Below are 10263 nucleotides of genomic sequence, written 5' to 3'. Positions count from 1 at the left end.
TGTTGTTTTATATATTTATTGTAAAATATATACTTGTTATAAGATTTTTTTACATAAAATAATACAAAAAATACCGTATCATTTATGTTTTTTATTTTTAATCCTTAAAATTTTTATTTTAATTTCTATTTATATGAGTTATATAATTTATGAAAAATATAAATAAAAATGTATTTGAAAATAAGGATAATACTGTAAAATTATGCTGCGAATAAATAGTATATATTAATTTCAATTGGGGAGAAATTGACAACCTCCCCGCATCTCATTGATACAATAATTTGTAATAAATTAAAGGATAATTGAAGATAACACATAGTTAAAATGACTCGACATACATTTCCTTTAATTTGTTGGGAATAATAGTTTATCGTCCGTGACTATTGTATATGTATAAAACAGATTAATTGTCCATGTCTGAAGATCATGGACAGCTAGCACATATCATCATTCAAGATCAGCATCAAAATCAACAAGATTACAATCATAAATTAAGATGCTACTTAATTTATTCCTTCAGGTGTAATATCCTTTTATATTAATTATTAAGCAAATAGTCAAATAAAATCTCTTTCAATATCGCTTCACGTGATTCTCTCGTATTAGGTGTTGTAATCCAAAGTCAATATCATATTGACATTGCGATTAATAAAATATTATCAAACCTCAATAAATTTGTCAATTATTAATTTAGGAAGATATTGCTTATTTTGGGAAATATGATCAGATTTATAGTATTAATTTTACCTTAATTTTGTATTTATTATGTTTTATTTGAATCTTAGATAGTAGTCTTACACCCAGAATAACAATTTTCTTCATTGTTTGTATCTTCCTGCACCCATTGCGTTTTTGATGTTGGAAAAGAAGCATTAACAAAAGGATACTTCACACGGAACCAAATTCAGCTTTAAAAATTGGATTAATTTGGATCAAACTAAGCTATAAAGAAAAACAAAATTGATTAATTTAGTTACTCTGTTCCTAATAATATGTGGAGAAGAAGATTTAGTTGGTCGCCAAAACGATGAAATGCTCGAATTTGATTAATGAAGGAGGATTCGAGAACTCCGAAGAGGAAGATCTCAAAAAAAAAACAGAAATCTGCAGCAAAGTGGACGATGTTAAATTAAGGAGTAAGAGTGTTCTTTGTATGGGCCATCACGTAGTGGAAGACAGTATTCGCAAGAGTAAATGTAATCCATATGTTTCAATTTTCTTATAGCTCCAAATGAGATAATTGATTTCATGTATGAAATAAATGCCATTGGTGGACACTGCTTTTTATGAACCAACTGCTAAAAAATTCAAACAAAAATTAAGGATAAAACTATAATTACAGGTAAAAAAATATAAAATGGGGGTGTTATTAAAAAAAAATAAAGTGGGGTGAGATTATTTGGAACCATTAAATTATTAATTATTAAACCTATTTACTGAATAAACTCACTTCTGAAATTTAAACTTTTTAATTTTTACTTTATGAGCCTACCTATATACCCAATATATTCTTAACCAAACACAATTATTATTAAATCAAATTTAAGTGAACCCACCATTTCGGTCTCTTCTTCTTCGTCATTTTTCTTCTCTTGTACTTTGCATTCTTTCATTCAGTCATGAATGGCTTAAAGAGAGAATGATGAGATTAGCCACCGTCAAACCCAGATTGTCTAGCTCGCTGACATACGGATGACGACTTTACCGGACTCAGCTAAACTCCTATCACATGACTGCCGCGTGCATCAATTAAGTAAAATGCCAAACGACTAAAAACGAGTACCATTTTGATGTTAACAATTTACAAGTGAATCATGTATTGTGTCTCGTTATTTTTAACTACCAAAGCCACCTCAAAACACTGCTGTTTTATTCTACTGAGTGTGATTCACCAGTAACCTTCACAATTTTCCATCTTAAATTAACACTGCTCATTCATGCTCCTTCTCCAACATCAAGTAATTTCATAAGTTACTTAAACCGGCTAGGTCCAGGGCAGGCATAACTTGAACTTAGCAACCGGAACAACTTTGGTAAGCATGTCTGTACGGTATGTATTTTTACCATTTTTACAGCAGCCTCCGAGATTTCATTCCTTATAAAGTGTAGCTTGATATCTATATGTTTAGTTTTCTCACGATGTGCTGGATTCTTGCACAAATGTATAGTACTAGAGCTATCACAAAAAATAAGTACTGACTTCTGTATATCCACAACTCATATACCAGCCCTTTGAGCCATAAAGCTTCTTTTAAAGCTTCTGGTGCAACTGTATACTCAGCTTCAGTAGTTGAGAGAGCAACTACATGTTGTAATATAGCTTTTCAATTGACAACAAATCCATTGAGCGTAAAACATAACTAGTCAACGACCTTCTTCTATCCAAATCACTAGCATAATCTGAGTCTACATAGCCCCACAACCTATCGTTTCTACCTTTACATCTCCCATATACCCGTCCACAGTTTAAAGTGCCATTAAGATACCTTATAATCCATTTCACAACCCTCTAATGCTCCTTCCCAAGTGATTCCATATACCTCATGATTCATTTCACAGCGGGAGCAATATCAGGCCTAGTTAAGACCATTGGATACATCAAACACCGCACTGTACTTTTATAGGGAACTCTGACCATTTCATGCTTCTCTTCATCTACAGTTGGACACACTGAACTTTTAAGTCTAAAATATGAAGCCAAAGATGTCTGAACTAGATTAGAGTCAATCATTCCATATGTATCTAACATTTTCTTCAAACAATTTTCTTGAGACAGAAATAGCAAACTAGTCCTCCTATTCTTTTTAATTTCCATGCCCAATATCTTTTTTAGCTTGGCCCAGATCGTTCATGTCAAATTCTGGATTGAGCAGCAACTTTAAATTCTCAATAACCCCTCTGCCTTTACTTGCTAATAACATGTCGTCAACATATAATAACAAGTACACATAAACATTGCCTTTCATTACTTTAAAGTAAACACAACAGTCATAATTACATTTTTTGAGCCCATTTGACACCAAGAACTCATCGAACCTTAGGTACTATTGCCTTGGGAATTGTTTTAACCAATTCAATGATTTCTTTAATAAGCAAACATGATCTTTCTATTCAAAGTGTTTGTACCTTTTAGGTTGGGACATAAGTATTTCTTCTTGAAGTTTACCATGTAAGAAGGTAGTCCTGACATCAAGTTGATCCAGCTCCATGTCTTGAACTGCTGTTAAGGGCTTCAAATCCAGTCCTGCCTTCTTTCACTTTGAAGATCCATTTACATCCAACCACTCTTTTGTTTGCAGGCCTCTTAACCAATTCCAAAGTTTCATTCTTATACAGAGAGTTTATTTCTTCCTCCATAACTTTCTATCATTTATTCTTAAAATGACTCTGTACAACTTCTTTAAAGGTCTTAGGTTCTTCATCATAACATCATGTGCAGCAACTAAAGGAAAAGCAATCAGATTTGCATTACCAAACATTTTATGTGGCTTTATATGTCTTTTCTTCTTATCCCTCGTAAGTTTATAACTTTCTTCCTAAGGACATAATTCTGATTAAATTTTTTATTGAGATTCCTGAGTTCTATATGAATTGATTACACTATCTTCAGAAGCTGCAGCTTCTTCAATGTTCCTATGATTAGGTGGCTCCACTTTAAATTCTAATATTTCAAAAGGCTTTATATTATTGTTTGTTACTTCAACATGCTACTTTTTTACTGCCATTTCACTTCCATTAAAGATGATATCCCTGCTGATTGTGCATTACTTAGGAGGATTTAGATTAATGCACCATATTTTATATCCTTTCACTTCTTTCGGATAACCTATTAACACCCTTTTACTGCTCTTGGCGTAAGCCTCCCTTGATTTACTTGAACATATGCTCTAAGGTTTTCATACTTACTGGCTTACCAGCCTACATTTTAAAAGGTATCTAAAAGCTTATAGTTGATGAGACACTTAGATTCACTGGATAGGCTGCGATCATCAATATCTCTTACGCATAGCGACTTTGATAGCTTAAATTGAATGAGCATACATCTTACCCTCTCCGTAAGTGTCTTATTCATCCTTCTAGCCAGCCAATTTTTTGAGGTGTCAGCCTCACTGTTATGTGTCTAGTTATCTCCTAATTTGCACAATAGCTCCGAAACTATTGATTAGAAAACTCTAAGTTATTATCTATCCTCAACTTCTTAACCTTCTTTCTTACTTGATTTTCAAGCAGACTTTTCCATTCCTTGAATTTTTCAAACACTTGATCCTTATTTTTCAAAACATAGGTCTAGACTTTTCTTGAAAAGTTATTAGTGAAGTTCACAAAGTATTTGTTTCCACCGAAGGATAGATCTTAAGCTGGTCTTCAAAGGTCAGAGTGTATATAGTCTAGAATATTATTTGACTTTCAGACGGATCTATTAAAGCTAGCTCTTTTAGATTTCCCTAACACTTAGTCTTTACAGAAACCTATACTTTCAATCTTATCCCCACCTAATACACATTGTCTTTCAAGTTCGTTGAGATCCCTTTCATTCATATCTCCTAGCCTAAGATGCTAAGTTTGGTTTTATCAATATCACTATCAATAGAGATTCTAGATTCACCAACTATTACTTCACTATCCAGAACATATACACTATTCTTCCTAGTACCTTTCATTTTAATTTTAGAGCCATTCATTACCCTTAGGTTATATGATTTAAGCCTCTTGCTCTAGTCTATTTGGTCAAACATTCCCAGAGAAATCAAATTTCTTTCCAAATTAGACACATGCCTGACATATTTAATCTCCAACATGGTCTTATCATGCATCATAAGCCTTACATTTCCTATATCGATGACTCTGCACATGGCATTGTTTCCCATCATTACTTTACCTTAGGGGCTTTTAGGTATTTTGCAATATATAAAAAATAGTGATAACATATTTAAGCCTTAAGTTGCTTCATGTATGGTCACATAAATGCTTTTCATCATGATCCGTAGACCGTAATCCACTAATATTGTTCTCTATTGTTTGTTCTCAATTTTCTCAAGTCTTTTTGCTAGTTGATCAAACAAACAAGTTTGCAACATTGAGTCACTTTTGCTTTTAATTCTTTAGGCTACATTTAATATGCTGATTAAATTACACAAACTATTAATATTAGACTGCATTAGATTAAATTACATTAGCCTCATTATATATATATATAGTAGTTTTTCAATCAAGAATCTCTGATTTTAATAAAGTCAGGGATTAGCTAAAAGATAAAAAATAATAATTTTAATATACTACATAACAAAATACAGTGCATTAGAGTCTGTGTTTATTTTGTCTTTTAGCTAATCCCTAACTTTAATATATATATAGTCATTCTCTATTGAGGGCATCCTGCACACTAAAATACAAAAAAAATATAAATTTTATTACATTGGGAATTGTGTTTTATTGTTTGTTGATAACATTCTCATTTTGTTAAAATGAGAATATCTTCACCACATAATTATTATTATTGTTATTATTATGTGTGAGTACATGTCTATGCAGTATTTCTAAGATGTGGTTGCTCTCATTTTTTTTTAATGCGGACACATTACTCTCTAAAGCAATCAATGAAAGGACTCATATGAAAGGTGCATTCTAAATCCAAGATCCATTTACCTTTTTCGTTGTTATTTGTTGCTATACATACACTTACTGACTCATATACTTCCTCTTCCACTGTAATTGTATCTCCACTTTGATTCTTTAAATCTTTAGGCTTATTCTTCCTCTCAGGACAATCTTTCTTGAAATAGCCTTTCTTTTGACATTGAAAGCACTTCTAGGTCTTAGATTTGTTCTTTTGTTTCCCTTATTTCTTTTTTTTTCATCCTTATTATCATATCTACCCCTTAGTGTCAACCCCTCACTAGTACTGTTCTCTATAACATCTTGTTTTACTTGGAACTCCTTAGTGTTAAGAGAAACCTTAACTTAAGAGCAATCTTAACTTTATCAAGAGTCAAGGTTTGTCTTCCATACATCAAAGCATTAACAAAGTTTTCATATGACTTAGGCAAGGAACTAACTAAAAGAAGAGCTTTACCCTCATCATCTAATCCCTCATCAATTATTTCCAAGGTATAATATACCTAATTGAATTCAACTATGTGTTGTTCAAGAGATAAGCCCTCAACCATTCTTGGAGTTAACATCCTTTTTTTGATGTAGAGTCTATTTGCCAAGGTTTAGTCATATAAAGACTTTCAAATTTCCCCATAAGCCTACAACAGTCTTCTCCTTAGCCACCTGTCTAATGATAAAATCACCAACGGTCGTCCTTGAATCATCATTAAACATATCAAAAGTGTTGAGTGTTAGAAATTATATATTTATAAAGGAGAAAATCGTCATTTTATATTTCAAGTCTTACTAACATCCTTACTTTTATGTATTTAAGCTTCTTGTGATTTAATTATATGTGTTTTATTTTAATTAAGTATTTTAGGAGCATAATGGTCATTTCACAATGAACGAGAGATTAGACAGTAAAACAGACATCACTTTTGAACTCAGGACAGTCGAAAACCTTAAAAGGAGTATAAAATGAAAAAATGGCACTGTTCACATATACAGTACTATTCACATGTACGGTACTGTCTACGTTACTGTTCACAACACTGTTCACATAAATGGATCGATGATGTGGCATAGACCGATGATGTGTCACGATTCTATTGGACTAAAATTTTTATGTACTATTGATCGGTGACGTGGCAGCATATTAGTGGACCAAAAATTGTGCGTACGGTACATGGATATACACGGGATTATTTACAACCAAACTGCATCACTGTTCAAACCACGTCATTATTCAAACCGCGTGCGTACTGTTGACTGATGACGTGGCGCAATCCTGAGCGTCCAAAATGTTTTTAATCCGATGGCTATGATTTACTCAATGTATCTATAAAAAGCCCCCCCCAAATTTGGCATCTCTGAATTCATTTTTGAGTTCAATTTTCTGTAATTCCTTCTCCATCTTGTATTTTATACGTATTTTAATAAATTTCTATTTTACCCCTAATTCAATTATGAGTAGCTAATTTTCTTTCAAGCTTGGGTTGAAGGTGAAGTCTCAACATGTGTCATGGGCTTTATTTAGTAAATTTACTTTCTCTTCCCCTATAATTATTGTGGATGTTTTGACTTTTCGTCGACAAATACTAATAATCTTGTCTAGATACCCCCTGGTTTCACCCGCTCCCTAGTACAAGGTTATTATTATTTGGCATGATAAGCCCTTAGCACCATATTGATTAGAGTGTGGTTAATGCGGAGTGGAAATCTCCCTCATGATTTAATTGGCATTAATAAGGAATATTTAGCCCATGGTGCATGTTGATGCAGATCCAGATACCCAAGTACTTCATTTTAATAGAATTCGTTTCAATTTATTCTCGCCATTTTAATTCAAATTTTAGGATAATCTAAGTCACTCTCACCACAAATCCAACCACCCTCATAGAAAATTAATTCTACATATGATTAAAATCTACCTCCTTGTGGGATTGACACTCGTCTCCATTAATCTAGTCTACAATAGATTCGTGCACTTGCGAGTTCAATAAAATTTGCACAATAAGTTTTTGGCGCCGTTGTCGGGGAGGTAAGTTGTTTTAATTTATAGAATTAATTTTTGTAAATATTTTTTTAATTGTTTTCTTGTAATTTTTTTTATAAAAAAAGAAAAAAAAGTGAATCTACATTTAGAGGTAAGAATTTCTTTTATGTTTCTCTTCTTTAAAAATCTGTAATTTAATTTTCAAGTTAGTTTTCTTTGCAATTTTTCGTTTATCTTATTAATTTATTTTTAGTTAATTTATTTTACGTATTTTTTAGTGTGTTTTTATAGAAAGGTTGTAACAGCGTGATAAGGTTAGTATCGTTGTTAGAGTGCAATTTATGCACTAGTTTTGCATTGTTTACTTCTCTTAATATCGATGTTTTGCACTTAATAATAGTGATTTACTTGTGTTTTATTTTTGTAGGTGCAATTCTATTGATTGGTGCTAAAATTGAGCTACAAGATGATGTTTGAGGATGATTGTTTTCTTAGAGAAATTATGAGCTTCAGAAGAACTTTGTTGATAAGGTGTGGGCGCGTGCTGTCAACTATGGACCTGCAGTTTTTAATTTAACGTGCTTTGTCTTTTTGGTTATTTCTGTAATTACGAATTTGATATTTTAGATATTAGGATTTTATTTTAAAAAGAACTCTAGAGGAGAAGAGAGAGAAGAGTATTTAAGGGAGGAATCTATTGTGAAAAGTGAGATTTTTTTATAAAAGAAAGAAATCCTATATCTAAATTTTTCTCTTCTCTCTATGAAGAACTAAACCTATTATTCTGGTTGAAGGTTAATGAAGCTTTGATTCATCATTACTGTGAGATCTTTCTTATGATTTAATTGTTTTATTACTTTTTGGGTATTTGTTTATTCTCTGAATTATTATCATGATTATGTTTGTTAATTAGATAATTGGCCACTATTTAATTATCAACTTAATCTATTGTCAATTAAAAGATTCATCGTATGAAGATTTTAATGTTTGTGACAAATAGCATAGTAGTGCGTTGTGTTATGAGAATAAACAATCTAATTTAAATGAACTATCGTATGCGTTTGTTCATTAGGATTTGGGTCTCTCTGGTTTTTCAAGCTGTCAATTGATTAAATCCTATCATCGTATATAGGGTTGTCTATTGATTAGGGAAATAACCAACGGTCGTACCTTGGTTATCGACTAGTTAAGGAGAGATTGACTATTAGAGGGTCTTAGTAACTATAACCGGTCTATTCATAAGTAGTAATGATTTATATTTGAATCAATGATCAGTAGTCGAATCAAGCTAAATTAATTCCTTCAACCAAAGCTTTCCCCAATTTGAATTACAATTTTAATTTGCATTCTTATTATTTTAATTTGATTTTTATTATTGTCAACAATTCCCCCATTTTGCATTTTACATTTTAAAAGGATTTAAATAATTATCGATCTCTGTGGACACGACCCTGTTCAATCACTATACATAATTTATTTAGAGTACGTATTTATTTTTGCTGGCTTCGACAACCATCAAATTTTGGCGTCGTTGCCGGGGATTGGTGTCGTTTATTTAATCCTTTTTACGTTTTACATGGTGTATGGTTCGTTCTTCTCGGTACACTTTCGTTTGATCCTGAAATTGAGAAGACAGCTCGCTAGTTGAGACAACAGACGAAGCGAGCTAAGCAACAATCCTCGTCGCCTTTGCTTTCTGAAACAGATATGGTGCCTGATTTGCTTGAATCATCTAGTGATTCAGAAGAATAAGTGATGGATAGAGCTGCACCTGTAGAAAGAACTCTTAGAGAGGTAGCTGAACCAGACTTGAATCAGCAACCACTCTACATTCAATATATAGACTTGGAGGTAAATTTTGAATTAAAGTCTGGTCTTATTCATTTATTACCCAAGTTTCATGGTTTTGCAGGTGAAGATCCTCATAAACATCTTAAGGAGTTTCATGTTGTGTGTTCAAGTATGAGGCCACAAGGCGTGACTGAAGAGCAGATTAAGCTGTGTGATTTTCTTTTCTCTTTAGATGGGCTAGCTAAAGACTGGTTGTACTACTTGCCTCCTGGATCGATTACAGCATGGAATGGTTTGAAGAAGCAATTCCTTGAGAAGTACTTTCCTGCTTCAAGAGCTGCCAACATAAAAAAAGACATTTGTGAGATCAGACAACTTCCTGGGGAGACTTTGTATGAGTATTGGGAGCGATTCAAACAATTGTGTGCCAGTTGTCCTCAGCATCAGATTTCTGATCAGCTTCTTATTCAATACTTTTACGAAGGACTGTCATTGATGGATAGGAGTATGATAGATGTTGCTAGTGGAGGTGTGTTGGTGAACAAGACCCCTACTCAAGTAAGGGAGTTGATCTCAAATATGGCTGCCAATGCACAATAATTTGACAGCAGGCAACATCTCACTTCAATGAAGGTAAATGAGGTAAATATTTTTTCTGTTGAACAACGTTTAGATAAACTCACTTCTCTTATGGAAAAGTTTGTTGTAGGTAATGTGCAACAGGTGAAAACTTATGGCATTTGTTCCAATATGGGTCATTCAACTGATATATGTCCTACGCTTCAAGAAGAACTCGTTGAATAAGCCAATGCAGTTGGAGGATTTCCAGGCATGCCTCAGAGGAGGTATGATTCTTATGCACAAATATACAATCCGGGATG

At 32.8% G+C, this 10263-nt stretch overlaps 1 non-coding gene across 1 annotated transcript; it reads right to left on the bottom strand.

Annotated features, from left to right (window-relative positions):
* Window positions 1-9724: 9724 nt before the first annotated feature.
* LOC112098662 lies at window positions 9725-9831 on the bottom strand. Its single transcript, XR_002905772.1, has one exon. It is a non-coding gene; the product is annotated as a small nucleolar RNA R71 (small nucleolar RNA).
* Between the last annotated feature and the right edge of the window lie 432 nt (window positions 9832-10263).

The sequence above is a fragment of the Citrus clementina genome, unplaced genomic scaffold (genome assembly GCF_000493195.1).
Source record: "Citrus clementina cultivar Clemenules unplaced genomic scaffold, Citrus_clementina_v1.0 scaffold_5, whole genome shotgun sequence".
In the NCBI taxonomy this organism is placed as follows: Eukaryota; Viridiplantae; Streptophyta; class Magnoliopsida; order Sapindales; family Rutaceae; genus Citrus; species Citrus x clementina.
This window is presented reverse-complemented; position numbering and strand designations above follow the sequence as displayed.